Genomic DNA, 10594 nt, shown 5'->3' on the forward strand with positions numbered 1-10594 from the left:
TAAAGTATTGGTCAGCTTTAGGAGCAAGAGATTCTTGCACTTAATGGGGAAACAACTCCATCTGCATGTCTGCTTGAGATTTTTACTATGTGGAATTTGAGGCACCACTATAGATGTTACAGAGCTACTGAATTATGCTTAATTTCAATATCCCACCTTGTGAAAATCTTAATTTTATTAAGCAAAATTTATCTTTCAAGTATCTGATACAATAGAATATTAACGTCATTTTTTTTTTTCCTGGAATGTATCCTGTGATTGCTGCTACATAATTAGAATAACATTATACATGCTATGGTTGATTACATATGTTGTTTAGATTTTTGGCCTTGAGTGACTTGTGGAGGGAAAGAACAAAGTTATATTTGTACCTTAGTTTTCCCATTTTCTAATACTTGATACAGAGGAAACACATTTTCCATTGCTTGTTGAATTTAATAGAAATAAATTTTAGTCTCATCTGAAAACTTAGTAGGGTTAATTTAATGCCTTGCTTAATTTTAATAGGAATATAGAAGGTAATTGATATAATGATCTTATTCATGAATAATAATTTCTCTTTTTAAATAAAGATTGTGGCCCAGGCTTTGCTCTTTCTTGTTTTATAATATCATAATAGTGTTCTGGTACTTCACTCCTTACTGGTCTCCACAGTCAGGCTTATCTTCCAGAAACACTTCTTCTATTATGTCTTTGCTTAAAATCCTAGAAAACCTCCGTATTAAGAAGGAGTAAACTGGATGATCTTGCTACCTTGCAGTGCCCAGCACGGCACTTTGTAGAGCTACTCAGTGGGTGCTGATTAACAGGAAGATGTTCACCTGAAGGTGGTTCTAATATTGGATGGCTGCACCCTTTTAGCCATGTTTTGTTAAATTTTTGTATCAGTGATGTGTATAAATACATAGAATGTATGCTTATCAGATTTGTAAATGACCTGAGGCTGAGATGGATAGTAAATATATTAGATGACAGAATCAGAACCTGAAAACATTTTGACAGCTTCCTTTAACAGGATGAAATTTAGTAAGGATAAAGGCAAAAGTCTACCTTAAGTAACCATGAAAAAACCAAAAAATCTAAAAACAGAGAAAAACCTCTGCTGAGCAACTTCATGTAGAAATATAGAAGATTCCAGAAGGAATCATCAGTGATAGGCCTGCCACAGAGGCCAATGAAGTCATAGACATTTGGAGAAAAGTAGAAAGAAGGTAAAGGTTATCCCCTTGGCATTGGTCAAACCCTATCTGAAATCTTGGGTAAAATTCTGGATTCCACATTTTCAGAGAGATATAGACAACTAGGAATGTAGTTAGAGACTGTCAAAGGTTCTTAAGCCTATGCTGTGAAATGAACATTTTTCCATAAGAGAAAACACAGGAAATAATGTTTTTTTGTTTTTGTTTTTGTTTGTTTGTTCGTTTTTTTTAAATAGTGGAAGTACCATCATTAGGACAAGAGATTTGAAGAGATTTGTCTGGAATTGATTATTCTCAGAGGTTTGACTAGCATTAGTGTCTGGGAGTTATAAGGAAAACAACTTTGGCTAACTCTAAGGGAAAACTTAATACCCAGTTCCTAATTAAGCCATGGGATGCCTAGCCAAACACTGAGTTGTCCAATTTCTTTCCAAGAGAGGGAAAAATTCAATAAGATAAAGGCTTCATAAAAATAATGAGATACCAGTACGTATCTATCAGAATGGCTAAAATTTAAAACACTGACAAAAACAAATGTTGATGAGAATGTGGAACAACAAGAATTTCTACTCAGTTCTTGTGGGAATGCAAAACGGTACCGCCACTATGGCAGTGCCTCACAAAACTAACCATATTCTTATTATACCATCCAACAATCTATTCCTTTACCCAAATGAGTTGAAAATATATGTCCACACAAAAACCTTTCCTTAATGTTTATAGTAGTTCTATCCATAATTGCCAAAACTCGGAAGCAACCAAGATACTCTTCAGAAGGTGAAAGAATGGATAAATAAACTGTGGTGTATCCAGACAATGGGATATTATTCAGTGATAAAAAGAAATGTTATCAAGCCATGAAAAAACATGGAAGAACCTTAAATACATGTAGCTAAGTGAAAGAAATCAATCTGAAAGGGCTCCATACTATATGATTCTAACTATGTGACATTCTGAAAAAGACAAAACTGTAGAGACACTAAAAAGCTCAGGCATTGGCAGGGTTTCCAGGGGAGGGAAAGGGGGCTGACTAGGTGGAGCACAGGGGATTTTCAGAGCAGTGAAACTATTTTTCTGCATGATATTGGAATAGTGGATACATGCCATTATATATTTGTCTAAACCCATAGAATGTACAACATCAAAAGTGAAACAATGTGAACTATGGACTTCGAGAGATAATGATGTGTCAGTGTAGGTTCATAGATTCTAAGAAATGTACCACACTAATGCAAGATGTCAATAGGGAAACTATGTGTAGGAGTTGTGGGGGTGATGGGGATATATAAGAACTCTCTGTACTTTCTGTAAACCGAAAACTTCTCTAATAAAAAGAAGTAGTGATGGGGTAGAGCACAGAGCTGGGGTACTGGGCTGAGGTCTCTCCTGTAGCCTCTAGTAAGGGTCAGTAAAGATTGCAGTGGAAGAAGAGAGCTGACTTTAACATCAGAGAAGCAGTACCCAATATCAGGTCAAAAGGATACTTAGAGATCATAGACAGGAGCTACAGTTCTCTGGAGGAGCTTACAAGATGGAGTGTAAGGCAACAAGAGACTAAAGCCTTCAAGGTGGTAAACTAAAGCACAGCAGGTTGTCATGGCTGGAGGACTAATTTGAGGCATAGGGTCTGTTGGATCTAGAGTTTCCTGTGTCTGGAGGAATTCACAGTAAACTGGGAAACTACTCTCTGTGAATTCTGTACACACATATATACACATATAGATATGTTTATGGATAAATATGCATATACACAAATAAATACATGGAATAATTTTAGATACTGATAAGTGCTATTAAAAATATAAAATAGATCTGTGTGGTAGAGAATGACACCAACAGGGTGAAGGGAGATTAGTTTTATCTAGAGTGGTCAGGCAAGGTCTCTATGGAGGAAGATTTTAGCTGATAACTGAAAGAGGCAAAAAAAGCAGCTGAAGAGCTGAAGAAGTAACATGGAAGCAAATGTACATTTTTTTTTTTGTATTTAATCAATGTGTTTTTTAGCTTCCTTTGGTTGCATGTGTGTTATGTGGATATTACAAGAGAAGGGAAATCATTAGAAAGCAAAGAAAGAGAATTATAGAAACCAAAGCTATTTTAAGAATTGAACCCAGAATTTTGCAAAAAGTTATTAGAAATTCATGAAACTCTAATACTTATCAAGAATGAAATTAGATAATTTTTCCTGTAATGGGCCTGAAGAATAGTTTCCTAACTAACTTGGAAAAATTTGTTTACTTTGTTATGTTAAAAAATATAAGCAAGAGTTGTAATGATAGTTCAGGATAAAATTTCTTATATTTTAGAATTAAAAACAATTTTGGACGGCAAATAATCTAGCACAAACTGTACACTTCTTTAAATAAAATATTTATTTGTGAACATAGCAATTTTTTTTTTTCTGGTAAATGAGGTGATGGAAAAAGGGCATGTTTAGGGGCACTATGGAATGATCAAGCCGTGCACATACATCGAAGCACATGAGAAAATATGGAAAGAGGAAGAGAAAAGTAGGGTTAATGGAGATTATGAGAGCAGAATATGATAAGACAAAATGGAGAGAGAAGAGAAACATACCGAGTCCCTTGTCATATGATCTGGGAAAAAGTATTTAAACCATAAACTTATTAAGAGATTTATGAATAGATCACACAGGATCTGGTAATGACCAAAGCTGCAGATATTTTAAGTAATGTTACCTCTAAGAAATCAAAGTATCATGTTCTCTTCTCATTCAAGTATGGGCCTCTTTTTTTCATGTGTCTTTTGTGAAAAGGCAGGTTCTCATCAGGTTTGTGGTGTGCTATCATATATTTTAAAAGGTCTGACCACGTTTTTGATTAGTAGCACTCACCCACTGTAGTTCACATCTCTGAGGAAAGGGTTGTAGTTGACAACTGTTGAAAAGCTATTGTACACGATACACTATGGAACTTTCATGTTGCTTTCAGAGTTCCAGCCTGCAACTTCTGTCACATAATTTCTCTCCAACTCATACATCTGCAAATTTGAATTCAAGGAAACCCATCCCAATACAGTGAAATTAAGTAATAATAGAAGTGGATACTAGCTACTTCAGCACAAAAGGATTTATTTTGGTCTATTTTTAGGGCTTGGTAAAACACACTGATATAAAAATACTAAATCACCAGAAAAGAAAATCAGTAGTGTTGTAAAGGATATGAGAAGGCAGAAAAGAACAAAGGACTTTTCTCCAATCAAATGCAAATGAAAATGACCTGCAAGATTCTGAAAACAGTCTTTCTCCTGACAATGAACATTTTCATGCAGTGAAATCCATTTTTGAGACTCATTAGCAAATGCTGTGATCTTGCTTATTTTCTATAGCAGCGTATGGTTATTTCAAATTGATTAGGAGACCTCTGATGTGGGAGAGCGAATCACTGAACTACCCCAGGTATTTCTGTAATTGGTTATCATGCTTAATTACAAATGTTTCAGCTCAACCAATTTATTCTGGAGCAGATTTTCCTTTCCTTTCCACTGCTGCTCCTGCCAGTGCTGTTTTCTGTTTTTAGAGAGAGAAAGGACAGAGAGAGAGGGAAGAAGGAAGGGAAGGATAGATAGATATATATTAACCTTCTCCTTACATGCTTGCTTCTAAAAAAAAGCAGATTAATGGATTGATAGATTCGTTCAAGGTATTCTGTCAATAGTTGTAGTCGAAAATGAAAGAAATGGAAATATGTATGTATTAGTTTGTTATGGGAAGTTATTCACTGCAAATGATTAACAATCTTTTCTGATTTTATTATTTCCATTAACTAGTGCTGGGAGCTGGAAGTTCAGCTCTCTTCTCTCTCTCACCCTGCCAGGGTGCTGGCTGACCTTCATGTATTCAATCCACTTGCTCCTGAGCTCATCAGAAGTAAATGGACTAGAATAAAACAGAATATGGTTCCACATTGCGCTGTTTGTCATCTGGTGATCCTGACAACATGATCAAGTGGCTAGTTGTGCTGGTGTCCGGGGGTGCAGACAGGCAAACATTACCTTCTCCACAGTCTTTCATCTACAGCCTGGGGCATTCTAGAGTCAAATAGTGAGCAACAGGACTCAGGACAGGGCACTGGCAACGTGCCTCCTGCCTCAGCCCTGCTGTGAGGATATACGTGAACTTTGTAGCACTGAAGAGAGATGGCAGGACTCTGAGTTTAACATCTTATAATTAGAGTGAGATTTAAGAAAATGTGGCCATTTTTTTTTTCCCTAGGCCATTCCTGATGGAGACTGCATATCATTGGGGCCCTGCTACCTGTTAAGAAGTGTCTTCTACCTGTGCTAAGACAGATACTCTTGGCACAAAAGCAAAATGTGCATTGCCTGATGCCAACTTTGATTTCTCTACAGGATTTTCAAATTTAAAGAGTGTTATCATTATTATCTAAAAAACAAACAAACAAACAAACAAACAAACCCCCCAAAATCCTTCAAATACAGTCAGTTCTAAAGGAATTCCTACTGTTAAATTAGAGAGGTTGGATTTGATCGTTTGAGTCCCAATTGATGAAATCACTGGATTTTTATGGGAAGTTATTTAAAAATTTGGTGCTGGGTGAGCTCCTTGAGATAATTTAGGCTTCTCGTGCATTTTCCAGATGACAGAGATCAAAAGGAGTCAGATGACTTTTCCAGATCAGTTAGTGACAGAGCTGAAACTAGAATCTAGCTTTACTTCAGGTGTAGAACCTACTCGAAAGAAAAAAAGTTTTGTTTTCTTTATATTCCCAACATCCAGCATCCTCCTTGTTTCAAAAATTTTCTGTCTATAGAGTGATTTTGTTTTGCTTTTGTTGTGGCAATAGGTAGGAATTACTGATAATCACAAAGAGTGTAATTATAAGGAGTAGATTGTAAAATTTTTCAATACTTATTTCAGAATCTAATGAAAGTATTTGCATTTGATTCTTGAACATTTGAGTACGTAGAGAAAACAATTTTCTTCTGTGGCAAAGATATCTATTTTACAGTTCCTGGTATTTACTATCAGCACTTCAGTAAACTTTTGTAAATCATTATTGAGGGTGAGAATTAATTTTAAGAGAAGTAGCCATTGGCAACATTCGCATAAATGTGTGAGAAAAACATTTCAAATGGGGATTATATAGTCATTGAAGGAAAAGCTCTTCTGTTATATTAGAGCTGCCAAAAGAATTCAAACTCGAAAGATCCAAATGACAGGAAAGCAGATTGAAGCCAGTCTTTCCTTTACATTCTCTTTTCTTTATGCATTCAGGGCTCTGCATCAAGAAAACTTATATGCAAGGGGTGCAGAACAGATCCAATTACACAGAGCTCCAGCTAATGTCTGATGCTTTAAGTACTTTGCAGAGTTTCCGTAGACCGCTGTAGAGTCACTTCTCAATTTCTCAAAGTAATGAGGAAAGCCTTGGAATACATTACCCCAAAACCCATAGAATGAAGTAATTAGCATTCATTGCCAATTTTATTTCAATGGCTAATTGCACTTCGCACTCATATATTGATACAGAAAAAATGGACGGCCGAGTAGTGTCTACTGTCATTTATTATATGGATATGGAGAGAATAGTTGAAGGCAAGGTTTTGTTGCTCCAAAAAGTCTGCAGAAATTTGCACACAGTTTGATAAAATTGCCGTGATCTATTCAAAACTAGACCTAACACAATGAGTAGAATGGGAGGAGGAGAGATTCTTGAGCAGTTGGATGGATATCCATTAATTTGAGGAGCAGGGAATGAGCAGCCATGGGTAAAGGTCGTGGTGGTGGCATTTGCGTGTATGTGTATGCACTCTGAGACTTACGATGGGCCTAAATGGGTATGAACAAAGATTTGAGAAACTTTGGCACTTGTGTCTATTGAGGATGATGAACTGGGCAAATTTCTATATGAGGGACATACTTCTAGGTTTTCTGTTCTGAGTCTTAGGCGACAGAAGATGCCAGTAACCTTTGTTTGAAAACACCAGAGGGCTGCAGATGTCTATAAAATCAACTCATCTCACTCTTGTCTCTTGCATTGCCACATCAATGCAATAGGAATAAAGAGATTTGATATTTTGACTCATGGAACTTTTCTGGAGCCCTCTTTTGGGGCCTGAGCAAGAGTAAGTAACACATTAAAAATAAGAAATTTGGAGAGGATAATAGGACAACTAAAGAATGTGTAGGTATTGTATAGAAAAACCAAAAAGGTTTTTGAGTTACCTCAAGGCTAGTAAAAGTAGAATTAGAATGTTTTCATAACCCTTAGTCCTGAGGGCAAGATGGGACGCAGAGAGAGGACTGGCTGTCAGGAGTTCTAACAGCGCAGGGATGTAGTCACTAGACAGTAAGCCTTTAGAGAAAGCTATGAGGAATAGATACTTTTCCTTAACACTCCTTCCTCCATCACATCTCACGCTGGGGCTTTCTATTGGCTGAACTCAACCAGAAAACAGAGGAGAAGGGAGTTCATTGATGCATTCCATTATGTGTCAACATTCTGGTGTACAGATCAGGGCGTAGGTAAGGGAGTCAAAAAGAAAAGGAATGTACTAAGAATCCTAAAAATGCATGCTTCATCTCATTTCATTGCTTAAACAGCCCAGGGTGGATAGTGTAAGGCAGGATTTTTAGTTGCAAACAACGGAAACCAGCTTTGTCTGGTTTAAGCAGGAAAGGATATAGAGAACCTTTTGGATTTGCCGGACACTTGGAAAACCACATTCAGGGAGGACACCACTGCTCCTTACCCCAGACTTCCATCATGGGCATTACTGTTGCTGCTACTCCAGTCACTGCCGAAGTTACCTTCACAGCCAGAGTTTCTTCTTCATGGATACTTTTCCTTGTTTCACCAGCACTGATACAAACCTGAGATGTCTGCCTGTCATTGGCAGAATCTAGATCTCCTGACTGACCTTTGCTTCAAAAGAAGACGGAAGAGGGAATACCTGGCATTATTAGCTTTTTTGAAGTGGGGCAGTACCTCTTACAAGAATTTTTAGGTGAGGAATTCTCCAAATTTATGAATGGGGTTCCAGTGACAGGTGGCCAAAGCGCATGACAGGTGTCTACTACAAGTAGATTTTATTAGCTCCATTTTGCAGATGAAGATCTGAGGTTCAGAGAGGCTAAAAAACTTGCCAAATGTACTGTGTTAGTTGGAAGTCAGATTGCAAGGATAGGTTTTGGCTCTTTCTACTATGTCAAAATTTTTCTCTACTCTTTTAGACAATTCAATCTGATTTCTACTTTAGTGATTTTTTTTTCTTTTTAAGACAGCACTGGATATTTTTTGAAAGTGTAAATGATTCTAAAGTTAACTTGGATGAAGAACTATATGAGAAAAACATCCAAAAAGAAAGAGAAAAAGAATAGTGAGAGGAAATATACTTTTGGAGTATTAAAATATAATGGAATGCCATAGTAATTGAAATGATGTGATGTAAGGATATGCAGATTAACACCATAGAACAAAAGTTCCAGAAATAGAACCATATTAGTATAATACTGCAGCATATAATAAAAGTGGAATTTTTTAAAACATATTTTTTTCAAATATAGTTAGTATATAGTGTTATATTAGTTTCAGGTGTATAATATGGTGATTAGACATTTATATATAACTTACAAAGTGATCACCCCAATATATCTGGTACCCGTCTGACACCATACATAATTATTACAGTTTGATTGACTATATTCTTATGCTATACTTTAAATCCCCATGACTATTTTGTAACTACCAATTTGTACTACTTAATTCCTTTCCCTTTTTTTACCCACATCCCCAAACCTTCCTCCTATCTGGCAACCCTCAAAATGTTCTCCATATCTAAGAGTTTATTTCTGTTTTGTTTGCTCCTTTGAACTCCTGGCATTTGTCTTTCTCTCTCTGAATTACCCCACTCAGTACAGTACCTTCTAGGTCCATCCATGTTGTTGCAGATGACAAGATTTCATTCTTTTTTATGGCTGAGTAGTATTCATTGTATATATGTACCACCTCCTCTTTATCCATTCATCCATTAGTGGACACCCAGGTTGCCTTCGTATCTTGGCTATTGTAAGTAATGCTGCAATGAACATATGGATTCACATGTACCTTCAAAGTAGTGTTTTGGGTTTCTTTGGATAAATACCTAGAAGTAGGATAACTGGGTCTTTCTTGTCTCTTGTTATAGCCTTTGTTTTAAAGTCTATTTTGTCTGATATTAGTATTGACACCTCAGCTTTTTTTGTTTGTTAGTTTCCATTTTTTAGACAAGGTAACCCTTGGTTGATCTCACAGATTGCAAGGACCTCGTCAGCTTACAATCCCTTATTTTTTATTTTTTACGCCTACAGCACCTGGTTTTCCTAGGTGGTCTCCCATCCAAGTACTAACCAGGCCTGACCCTGCTTAGCTTCTGAGATCAGATGGGATGGGGCTTGTTCAGGGTGGTATGGCCGTAGACTTGAGATATCTTTTTCTATCCCTTTACTTTTAGTCTGTGTGTGTCTTTTGATCTGAAGTGAGTGTCTTGTAGTCAGCATATGTAAAGATGTTGTTTTCTGACCCATTTATCCACTCTATCTTTTGATTGCAGCATTTAATCCATTTATATTTAAAGTAATTATTGATAGATATGTAGTTATTGCCATTTTATTATTCATATTTTGATTTTTTTTTTTAATTCTTCCTAAAGAAGTCCCTCCAACATTTCTTTTAATACTGGTTTGGTGGTGATGAACTCCTTTAGCTTTTTCTTGTCTGGAAAGCTCTTTATTTGTCTTTGATTTTAAATGTTAGCTTTGCTGGATAGGATAGGTCCTCGCTTTTCATTACTTGGAATATTTCATACAAATCCCTCTGGCCTGCAAAGTTTCTGTTGGGAAATCAGTTGACAGTCTTATGGGAGCTCCCTTGTAGGTAGCTAATCGCTTTTCTCTTGCTGCTTTTAAGATACTCTTTTTGTTTTTAACCTTCAACATTTTAATTATGGTGTGTCTTGGTGTGGGCCTCTTTGGCTTCATCTTGATTGGAACTCTCTGCACTTCCTGGGCTTGTATGTCTACTTCTTTCCCCAGATTAGAGACATTTTCCATCATTCTTTCTTCAAATAAGTTTTCAATTCCTTGCTCTCCTTCTTCTTTTGGTACCTATATGATGCGAATGTCGGTACACTTAATATTGTCCCAGAGACCCCTTAAACTATCCTCATTTTTTTGGATTCCTTTTTCTAGTTGCTGTTCTGATTGAGTGTTTTCTGCTACCTTATCTTCTAAATCTCTGATTTGATCCTTTGCTAATCTACTGTTGATTCCTCCTAAGTTATTGTATTCTTCATTTTTGACTGGTTCTTTTTTATGTTTTCTATCTCCACTTTTGTCTCTTTGTTAAAGTTCTCTCTGAGTTAATCTACTCTTT

General features: G+C 36.5%; 1 pseudogene; it reads right to left on the reverse strand.

The window, feature by feature from the left end:
- Window positions 1–9522: 9522 nt before the first annotated feature.
- LOC112475901 lies at window positions 9523–9641 on the reverse strand (annotated as a pseudogene).
- Between the last annotated feature and the right edge of the window lie 953 nt (window positions 9642–10594).

This window comes from Pteropus alecto, unplaced genomic scaffold (genome assembly GCF_000325575.1).
Source record: "Pteropus alecto unplaced genomic scaffold, ASM32557v1 scaffold152, whole genome shotgun sequence".
Taxonomy (NCBI): Eukaryota; Metazoa; Chordata; class Mammalia; order Chiroptera; family Pteropodidae; genus Pteropus; species Pteropus alecto.